Consider the following 12,013-nt stretch of genomic DNA (forward strand, 5'->3'; position numbering starts at 1 on the left):
AACGATATTTGCAAAAGTATTCTTATAACAGAGTTCGTGACATTGACCTAGAAGTTGTAAACATTGTATCCAAGAAGCAAAATATATGACATAATCGAATGCTTACTTGCTATTATGTGTGTGTGAGAGAGAGAGAGAGAGAGAGAGAGAGAGAGAGAGAGAGAGAGAGAGACAGAGAGAGAGAGACAGAGAGAGGAGGAGATAGAGACAGAGACAGAGACAGAGACAAATAACAGAGACAGAGAACAGAGAGACATAGACAGAGAAACAGAGAGACAGAGAAAGACAGGGAGACAGAGATAAAATGACGGAGATATTTTGAGGTAAATGGAATTTTAGTATTCTCCTATGTCTTAGAGTACTTTTTGAGTTTTTCGCTAGCCCTTAAAAATAAAACTTTTATTTAAAGACTTATACGGTTATATTTCTCAAGGCTAATAAGTTATGCAAATTACGGAATTCGTGCTATATTTCATACCTTAAAAATGTTGTTCTATTACTTTTATAACCTCAGTTACAGTATTACACCTTGCAAAACAACGTTTCTACAGACTTATATTTTACATGGACGATCCAAAGTTGGGAATACTTTGTGCTTCGTAATCAATGTAATATCAAGTAAAGATAATTAATGAATGCTAACTAAGTTTATTAAACAACGATATTTGCAAAAGTATTCTTATAGCAGAGTTCGTGACATTGACCTAGAAGTTATAAACATTCTATCCAAGAAGTAAAATATATGACATAATCGAATGCTTACTAGCTATTATGTGTGTGTGAGAGAGAGAGAGAGAGAGAGAGAGAGAGAGAGAGAGAGAGAGAGAGAGAGAGAGAGAGAGAGAGAGAGAGAGAGAGAGAGGGGGAGGGAGAGAGGGAGAGAGAGTGAGAGACAAATGAGAGAGACAGAACAGAGAGACACACACAGAGAAATGGTGAGACAGAGAAAGACAGGGAGACAGAGATAAAATGAAAAAGATATTTTGAGGTAAATGGAGGTTTAGTATTCTCCTAAATTTCTTAGAGTACTTTTTGAGTTTTTCACTAGCCCTAAAGATAAAACTTTTATTCAAAAACGGATACCGTCATATTTCTCAAGGCTAATAAGTTATGCAAATTACGGAATTCGTGCTATATTTCATACTTTAAAAAATTTTGTTATAATACTTTAATAACCTCATTTACAGTATTACACCTTGCAAAACAAGGTTTCTACAGACTAATATTTGACGTGGACAATCCAAAGTTCGGAATAATTTATGCTTCCTAATCAATGTAATATCAAGTGAAGATAATGTATGAATGCTAACTAAGTTTATTTAACGACGATATTATGCAAAAGTATACTTATAACAGAGTTTGTGACATTGACCTAGAAGTTGTAAACATTGTATCCAAGAAGCAAAATATATGACATAATCGAATGCTTACTATCTATTATGTGTGAGAGAGAGACAGAGAGACAGAGATAGAGAGACATACACAAAGACAGACAGACAGACAGAGCAGAGACAATGACAGAGACAGATATCAAAGAGACATAGACAGAGGAACAGTGAGACATACAGAGAGAGAGAGAGACAGAGATAAAATGAATAAGATATTTTGAGGTAAATGGAGGTTTAGTATTCTCCTAAATTTCTTAGAATACTTTCTGAGTTTTTCACTAACCCTAAAGATAAAACTTCTATTCAAAGACAGATACCGTCATAGATCTCAAGGCTAATAAATTGTGAAAATTACGGCATTCGTGCTATATTTCATAGTTTAAAAAATTTTGTTATAATACTTTAATAACCTCCCTTACAGTATTACACCTTTCAAAACAACCTTTCTAAAGACTTATATTTTACTTGGACAATCCCAAGTTGGGAATAATTTGTGCTTCATAATAAATGTAATATCAACTAAAGATAATTTATGAATGCTAACTAAGTTTATTCAACAACGATATTTGCAAAAGTATTCTTATAACAGATTTCGTGACATTGACCTAGAAGTTGTAAACATTGTATCCAAGAAGCAAAATATATGACATAATCGAATGCTTACTTTCTATTATGAGACAGAGACAGAGAGAGCGAGAGAGAGAGAGAGAGAGAGAGAGAGAGAGAGAGAGAGAGAGAGAGAGAGAGAGAGAGAGAGAGACAGACAGACAGACAGACAGACAGAGAGAGGGACAGAGAGTGAGAGACAAATGAGAGAGACAGAACACAGAGACATAGACAGAGAAACAGTGAGACAGAGAAAAACAGGGAGACAGAGATAAAATGACAAAGATATTTTGAGGTAAATGGAGGTTTAGTATTCTCCTAAATTTCTTAGAGTACTTTTTGAGTTTTTCACTAGCCCTAAAGATAAAATTTTATTCAAAAACGGATACCGTCATATTTCTCAAGGCTAATAAGTTATGCAAATTACGGCATTCGTGCTATATTTCATAGTTTAAAAAATTTTGTTATAATACTTTAATAACCTCATTTACAGTATTCCACCTTGCAAAACAACGTTTCTACAGACTTATATTTGACGTGGACAATCCAAAGTTCGGAATAATTTATGCTTCCTAATCAATGTAATATCAAGTGAAGATAATGTATGAATGCTAACTAAGTTTATTCAACGACGATATCTGCAAAAGTATACTTATAACAGAGTTTGTGACATTGACCTAGAAGTTGTAAACATTGTATCCAAGAATCAAAATATATGACATAATCGAATGCTTACTATCTATTATGTGTGAGAGAGAGAGAGACAGAAAGACATACACAAAGACAGACAGACAGACAGAGCAGAGACAAATGACAGAGACAGATATCAGAGAGACATAGACAGAGGAACAGTGAGACATACAGAGAGAGAGAGAGACAGAGATAAAATGAATAAGATATTTTGAGTTAAGGTAGCTTTCCGCCTTTGCGACGACCTATTTTCAAACGTGAATTTTGCCATCAAGATGTGTACTTTTACCCAAGTATTATATTTCACCTGAAAGCTATTTTTATGATTTTTTTTGTTTTATCAAGAAAATTAGTGTGCGATGAATTTTTTTGAAGATCTTAGTGAAAGTGTAAAGAAAATGGGTGGTCTCACTTAAAAAAGTTTAAGTCTGAGCTGAGAGGGGCTATTGTTTAGGTGTTAACGGGCAATTGGTCTTCAGAATACTGGCTACAAAACCGTGTCTCAGATTTTTGAAAAAGGCCTTAGTTTTTTCACATCGTTGAGTCAAAGTTTATCCACCGATTAGTCTTACAATGCCGCCTAATTAAGCAGCAATAACTCGACTTTAAAAATCTTCATAAAAAAACTGAGACACGGTTTTGGAGACAACCTACTTGACAAACGTCTGTGAAAATCTGGTGAACTTCCGTTCACGCGTTCTCGAGTTAAACTCTTTTGAACGTGCTGCAATGTGACAAAATGCCGAACTGAGAAAAAGGCGATTTAGTAAATTGGTTCGGGTTTTTCCTTTTGAATGGCAATAAACAATGTACTCAACCGACAAAACACTAAAACCAGATAGTGAAATCAAAGTGTTCAACGTCAACAGTATATTCACTCATTGAAATCAGTGTCAACGGTCGAAATGAGGCTAAAAAGGGTGAATTTTGGGAGCGTTGTACTCTTTTTAGAGCGCAATCTACACAGTAGCTGATGAGTAAATAAACTTGGGGAGTGCCAGGGAAGGGATTATGCATAATCTGTTGACTGATTAGTTGTAAGTTTTAAATAGAGTATTAACTGTTCGACCTAACTGTCGGAAATACTAAGGCATCTCGATGCCGTCTACACGAGCGCTTGGACTAATTACCTCCATGACAAGCGTACACTACAGTGTAAGTTTATGGCAGCATTCGATTCGACCTCGGAAACGACTCACGGCTGCGGAATGAAAGCGAGCCCGATGAGTGATATAGGGAAAACAATATTGGCTGACAACAAAAATATCTGCGTTTGTATGTGGATGTACATTTGTGGTGTCTGTGATCATGGAGATAAAAAGAACAGCTCCATGCTGTGATTCATTACGGTTAGAGTAACCGAGGATTCTAGTGAGCAGCCATTTTTTAGATCTTCACGCGCCTTGAAAACCGATTAACACTAATCAAACTACGAGCATTTCTGAGACAATAGTTCGTCCTCACTCTGTACAGCATTTCTGTGGGTGAAGACCGTTTCTGGAGTCATTTATGCTAAAATGAGCCAATCGCCTGTCGGCGGCATAAAAGTCAAAGGAGAGAAGTTGAGAAAACATGAACATAGAGAAAAGTACGTCATTTCATCAAGCGCAAGTTGCATGCGATAGACCGCTCGTCAAGCGTCATACGTCACAGATAGATAACTCTCTGCTGTCGTTCGTATCCAACATGAGTACCATCGATTCCAGGCGAATATGATATCAGACCCGTCTTCATTACATGTAAATTTCAGGATTAGGATGGTGTTTTGCACTGTATTCAAGTAGTTAGCCCGTAAGCGTCTCATTCAATGGTTTACCGACCAATGATGACATGTTGATGAAAACTCAGGGCGATTACGTTATTACGTTGTGACGGTCAAATTCATATTTAAATTTGTCTTCGGTCCTCAGCGGCTACTGCCATGATAACTGATAACAATGTTGTCGTGTCCATTCCCATAAAATCATTTGATTCACATTCGTCCGGTGTACGATGAACATTTGTTAGTCGACGTATGTATTTACCTTGTCAAGGTCGGTAACGAAATGGGACAAGGAAAAACGGGACCGCGGGATTGAAACGACTTCGACATTATCAGTTCACTGCCATTGTGCCAAAACGTCTGCAAACCAAAGCAGCTATTGTTTTGTGGCGTGTGATTTCTGCATCGCTACGTATTTTGCCTTGGGAAAATTTCCTGTCGCTGTCTTGAAGCCCGTGCAATTTATTTCCACCTTGTATTTTCTAATCCCAAGTAGTTCCAGTGCCGCGGTTTCTGATATTTCATTTTTATTCATAAATTGTTCAACTCACTCAGTATTCTCATCGAACGGACAATGTCGGGTTTCTAGACCTTTTGGCGCAAAGTCGTTTCGGCCGCACAATTTCCGACGCCAAGACGTTTAGGCAACGCGACCAAGGACGTTTCGGCACTACCTGGTTGGGGGAACTCGTGCCAAATGTTACAAATCAAAACACTGAGAAGTATAGTGTCAGCATTCACATGCTTTAAAGTTTGTGAGAACATGGTGAAAAACCGTGAGAAAAGAGTTTCATATCATTTTCAATAGCAATAGCCGCCGACACTGTCAAAGTTTGAAAAGCGGCGCCTAAACGGCACTGTAAAAGTCATACTGGTCAGAACGCAAAGGTCACGCTTATGAATATGACTGGTCTGTCAGTTACTTATAAGTTTGAAGGGAAAAAAATGAATCGTAACGGGGTTGTCGAAATGTCTTGGGGCCAAAAGAAGCCGAAACTTCGGCCGAAAGAGGCCGAATGTTGCTTGAATGTTGAAGATGTGAAGGGTGTCTGTTGCGGTATTCAAGTGTTCCCGCTGTCACTAAGGCCGCCAGTGGAACGTACCATTTATGTATACGGGAGAGCCTCTTCAAAGATGTTTAACATTACGAAACTTATCCACCACTCCTGGTGCTTTTACAAAAGCACAAAAAGTGTCCCAGATAAAACATTTATAGTGTGTGGGCCATTTTTGTAATCTGAAATTGTACTGTCAACAATGTCATAAGTCTGACCTTGTCGGATTGTGTCGATAAATTGTGATCTTTTGGGAGCGGCCACCCTGTGAGAAAAACGGTAAGACCCACCTTTCGCCAGGTACACTCTATGGTCTTGACCCACGCAGTGAACGGTAGGTGTTAATGGGATTTTCACAGCGGATGTTGTCTAAGTGCATGTGAATACTGTGACGCTGCTTGCTTAGCGTAATCCCTTGTCAATCAAGACTTAACGGTAGTCTCAAACGCCAAAATGTACACCTGTGCCTCTCGTACATTTTTATTCCAAAATTTCACCCAAAAACAGGAACTTCACGACCAAGATATTCTACACACAAGGAAGATCAATATTATAGGAATACTTTTCAGGGATAAAAGAAAAATCGTGTTTTTATCTCAAAATACCAAAACAAAGGCGGAAAGCTACCTTAAAGGAGGTTTAGTATTCTCCTAAATTTCTTATAATAATTTCTGAGTTTTTCACTAGCCCTAAAGATAAAACTTCTATTCAAAGACAGATACCGTCATATTTCTCAAGGCTAATAAGTTTTGCAAATTACGAAATTCGTGCTATATTTCATACTTTAAAAAACAATTTTGCCATATTACTTTCATAACCTCCATTACAGTATTACACCTTGCAAAACAACGTTTCTACAGACGTATATCTTACGTCGACAATCCAAAGTTGGGAATAATTTGTGCTTCCTAATCAATGTAATATCAAGTAAAGATAATTTATGAATGCTAACTAAGTTTATTCAACAACGATATTTGCAAAAGTATTCTTATAACAGATTTCGTGACATTGACCTAGAAGTTGTAAACATTGTATCCAAGAAGCAAAATATATGACACAATCGAATGCTTACTTTCTATTATGAGACAGAGAGAGAGAGAGAGAGAGAGAGAGAGAGAGGAAGAGAGAGAGACGGAGAGACGGAGAGAGAAACAGACAGACAGAGACAGAGACAAATGACAGACAGACAGAGAAACAGTGAGACAGAGAAAAACAGGGAGACAGAGATAAAATGACAAAGATATTTAGAGGTAAATGGAGGTTTAGTATTTTCCTGTATGTCTTAGAGTACTTTTTGAGTTTTTCACTTACCCTAAAGATAAAACTTTTATTTAAAGACTTATACCGTTATATTTCGAAAGGCTAATAAGTTATGCAAATTACGGAATTCATGCTATATTTCATACTTTAAAAAAATTTTGTTATATTACTTTTATAACCTCCCTTACAGTATTACACCTTGCAAAACAACGTTTCTACAGACTTATATTTTACGTGGACAATCCAAAGTTGGGAATAATTTGTGCTTCCTAATCAATGTAATATCAAGTAAAGATAATTTATGAATGCTAACTAAGTTTATTCAACAACGATATTTGCAAAAGTATTCTTATAACAGATTTCGTGACATTGACCTAGAAGTTGTAAACATTGTATCCAAGAAGCAAAATATATGACACAATCGAATGCTTACTTTCTATTATGGGACAGAGAGAGAGAGCGAGAGAGAGAGAGGAAGAGAGACAGAGAGGCAGAGAGAGGGAGAGAGAAACAGACACACAGAGACAGAGACAAATGACAGAGACAGAGAACAGAGAGACATAGACAGAGAAACCGTGACACAGAGAAAGACAGGGAGACAGAGATAAAATGAAAAAGATATTTTGAGGTGTGTGGAGTTTTAGTATTCTCCTAAATTTCTTAGAATACTTTCTGAGTTTTTCACTAGCCCTAAAGATAAAACTTTTATTCAAAAACGGATACCGTCATATTTCTCAAGGCTAATAAGTTATGCAAATTACGGAATTCGTGCTATATTTCATACTTTTAAAAAAATTTTGTTATAATACTTTTATAACCTCCCTTACAGTATTACACCTTGCAAAACAACGTTTCTACAGACTTATATCTTACGTGGACAATCCAAAGTTGGGAATAATTTGTGCTTCATAATCAATGTAATATCAAGTAAAGATAATTTATGAATGCTAACTAAGTTTATTCAACAACGATATTTGCAAAAGTATTCTTATAACAGAGTTTGTGACATTGACCTAGAAGTTGTAAACATTGTATCCAAGAAGCACAATATAAGACATAATCGAATGCTTACTAGCTATTATGTGTGAGAGAGAGAGAGACAGAAAGACATACAGAAAGACAGAGAGACATACAGAGCAGAGACAAATGACAGAGACAGAGATAAGAGAGACATAGACAGACAAACAGTGAGACAGACAGAGACAAGGAGAGAGTGATAAAATGAGTAAGATATTTTGAGGTAAATGGAGGTTTAGTATTCTCCTAAATTTCTTATAATAATTTCTGAGTTTTTCACTAGCCCTAAAGATAAAACTTCTATTCAAAGACAGATACCGTCATATTTCTCAAGGCTAATAAGTTTTGCAAATTACGGAATTCGTGCTATATTTCATTCTTTAAAAAAATTTGCCATATTACTTTTATAACCTCCCTTACAGTATTACACCTTGCAAAACAACGTTTCTACAGACTTATATCTTACGTCGACAATCCAAAGTTGGGAATAATTTGTGCTTCCTAATCAATGTAATATCAAGTAAAGATAATTTATGAATGCTAACTAAGTTTATTCAACAACGATATTTGCAAAAGTATTCTTATAACAGATTTCGTGACATTGACCTAGAAGTTGTAAACATTGTATCCAAGAAGCAAAATATATGACATAATCGAATGCTTACTTTCTATTATGAGACAGAGAGAGAGAGAGAGACAGAGGAAGAGAGACAGACAGACAGAGAAACAGTGAGACAGAGAAAGACAGGGAGACAGAGATAAAATGAATAAGATATTTTGAGGTAAATGGAGGTTTAGTATTTTCCTGTATGTCTTAGAGTACTTTTTGAGTTTTTCACTTACCCTAAAGATAAAACTTTTATTGAAAGACTTATACCGTTATATTTCGAAAGGCTAATAAGTTATGCAAATTACGGAATTCATGCTATATTTCATACTTTACAAAAATTTTGTTATATTACTTTTATAACCTCCCTTACACTATTACACCTTGCAAAACAACGTTTCTACAGACTTATATTTTACGTTGACAATCCAAAGTTGGGAATAATTTATGCTTCGTAATCAATGTAATATCAAGTAAAGATAATTTATGAATGCTAACTAAGTTTATTCAACAACGATATTTGCAAAAGTATTCTTATAACAGAGTTCGTGACATTGACCTAGAAGTTGTAAACATTGTATCCAAGAAGCAAAATATATGACATAATCGAATGCTTACTTCCTATTATGAGAGAGAGAGAGAGAGAGAGAGAGAGAGAGAGAGAGAGAGAGAGAGAAGAGAGAGAGAGAGAGAGAGAGAGAGAAGAGAGAGAGAGAGAGAGGGAGAGAGAAACAGACAGAGAGAGACAGAGAGAAAGCACAGAGACAGAGAACAGACAGAGAACAGATGAGACAGAGAGACAGGGAGACAGACAGAGCAGAGACAAATGACAGAGACAGAGAACAGAGAGACATAGACAGAGAAACAGTGAGACAGAGAGAGACAGGGAGACAGAGATAAAATGAAAAAGATATTTTGAGGTAAATGGAGGTTTAGTATTTGTACTTGATAAATACCTTTTATTTCACTAGCCCTAAAGATAAACTTTTATTAAAAAACGGATACCGTTATATTTCTCAAGGCTAATAGTTATGCAAATCACGGAATTGTGCTATATTTCATACTCTAAAAAAATATTGCCATATTACTTTTATAACCTCCTTACAGTATTGCCACCTTGCAAAACAACGTTTCTACAGACTTATATTTTACGTGGACAATCCAAAGTTGGGAATAATTTGTGCTTCTTAATCAATGTAATATCAAGTAAAGATAATTTATGAATTATACCTAAGTGTATTCAACAACGATATTTGCAAAAGTATTCTTATAAAAGAGTTCGTGACATTGACCTAAAAGTTAACACAATTGGAACTATTTTGTGATTATAAGATCTTGAGCATTTTGTTATAATACATTTAAAAATCATCAATCTAACAGTGTTTTTGTGTGAAGGTGGTGGCAAATTTCATAAATTATTGATAATCGCACAATCATCAAATACATCTCGAACAAATATTCATTTTTGTCTAGCTTTACGCACGCTCAGGAAAGGAGAACCCATTAAACGTAACTGATTCGTCAATTTTGTTTAGTTTAAGTCAAAATACAATTCCCTTTCCAAGGTTTATTTGTAGGCATTTACTGTTCTCACCAAACTATGCATGATAAAATTTTAAATTTTCGATGGGAAATGGCCTTCTACCTCTACCAAAATTAGTTCTGCTGTAGTGCATGTTTTCTTGGTGATCTCTCTTTCAAATGATTTGGTAGATGTTAAGAAAATGTCTTGTACATATGTTTATTTCATATACAAGGAAATGAGACTTGGTAAATTTGATGAAACTACCCTTTTCTAGTGAGTATGCTAATTAATGTTGGAAAATATTACAAAATCACTGAATTATTTCAGCCCTTCTATTAACAAGTCATCGTTGATGACACAGTCCCCACTTGTTAATGGGTACTTTGATTACAGGTCCTCAGAGAGGATAGAGTCCTCTTCATTAAATCTGTGATAAAAATACTTTTGAAAAAATTCGCTTGATACATGTCTGAGTTATAGTTCAGGACATGAAAAAATCGTTAATAAAATGGCCACACGGCGCCATATTGGATCGTATCACAAAACAAATTAACGTGCATATGTATGACATTAGTCAATCTCCTGCTTGTACCAACTTTTAATAAATTGGCTTGATACATGTCTGAGTTATGGTTCCAGACATGAAAAAAACGTAACAAAATGGCCACACCGCAGCCATATTGGATCGTATCACAAAACAAATTCAATGTGCATGTGTATGACATAGGTCAATGTCCTTGTACCAACTTTGAATAAAGTCGGTTGAGATATGCCAGAGTTATGGCTCTGTACATGAAAAATCATGACAAAATGGCCGCACGGCGGCCATATTGGATCGTATCATAAAACAAATTGATGTGCATAGCTATGATACTGGTCAATGTCCTTGTACCAAATTTGAATAAAATCGGTTGAAACATGCCTGAGTAATGGCTCTGTGTACATGAAAAAATCGTAATGAAATGGCCGCTTGGCGGCCATATTGGATCGTATCACAAAACAAATTGATGTGCATATGTATGACATAGGTCAATGTCCTTGTACCAACTTTGAATAAAATCGGTTGAGATATGCCTGAGTTATGGCTCTGTACATGAAAATAATCGTAACAAAATGGCCGCGGCGGCCTATATTGGATTGTATCACAAAACAAATTGACGTGCATATCTATGACATTGGTCAATGTCCTTGTACCAAATTTGAATAAAATCGGTTGAAACATGCCTGAGTAATGGCTCTGTTACATGAAAAAATCGTAATGAAATGGCCGCCTGGCGGCCATATTGGATCATATCACAAAACAAATTGATGTGCATATGTATGACATAGGTCAATGTCCTTGTACCAACTTTGAATAAAATCGGTTGAGATATGCCTGAGTTATGGCTCTGTACATGAAAATAATCGTAAACAAAATGGCCGCACGGCGGCTATATTGGATTGTATCACAAAACAAATTGACGTGCATATCTATGATATTGGTCAATGTCCTTGTACCAACTTTGAATAAAATCGGTTGAAACATGCCTGAGTAATGGCTCTGTACATGAAAAAATCGTAATAAAATGGCCGCCTGGCGGCCATATTGGATCGTATCACAAAACAAATTGACGTGCATATGTATGACATAGGTCAATGTCCTTGTACCAACTTTGAATAAAATCAGTTGAGATATGCCTGAGTTATGGCTCTGTACATGAAAAAATCGTAATAAAATGGCCGCACGGCAGCCATATTGGATCGTATCACAAAACAAATTGACGTGCATATCTATGACATAGGTCAATGTCCTTGTACCAACTTTGAATAAAATCGGTTGAGATATGCCTGAGTTATGGCTCTGTACATGAAAAAATCGTAACAAAATGGCCGCACGGCGGCCATATTGGATCGTATCACAAAACAAATTGATGTGCATATCTATGACATTGGTCAATGTCCTTGTACCAACTTTGAATAAAATCGGTTGAGACATGCCTGAGTTATGGCTCTGTACATGAAAAAATCGTAATAAAATGGCCGCCTGGCAGCCATATTGGATCGTATCACAAAACAAATTGACGTGCATCTGTATGACATATGAAGTAATCCTTGTACCAAGTT

Source organism: Ptychodera flava, chromosome 20, assembly GCF_041260155.1.
Source record: "Ptychodera flava strain L36383 chromosome 20, AS_Pfla_20210202, whole genome shotgun sequence".
In the NCBI taxonomy this organism is placed as follows: Eukaryota; Metazoa; Hemichordata; class Enteropneusta; family Ptychoderidae; genus Ptychodera; species Ptychodera flava.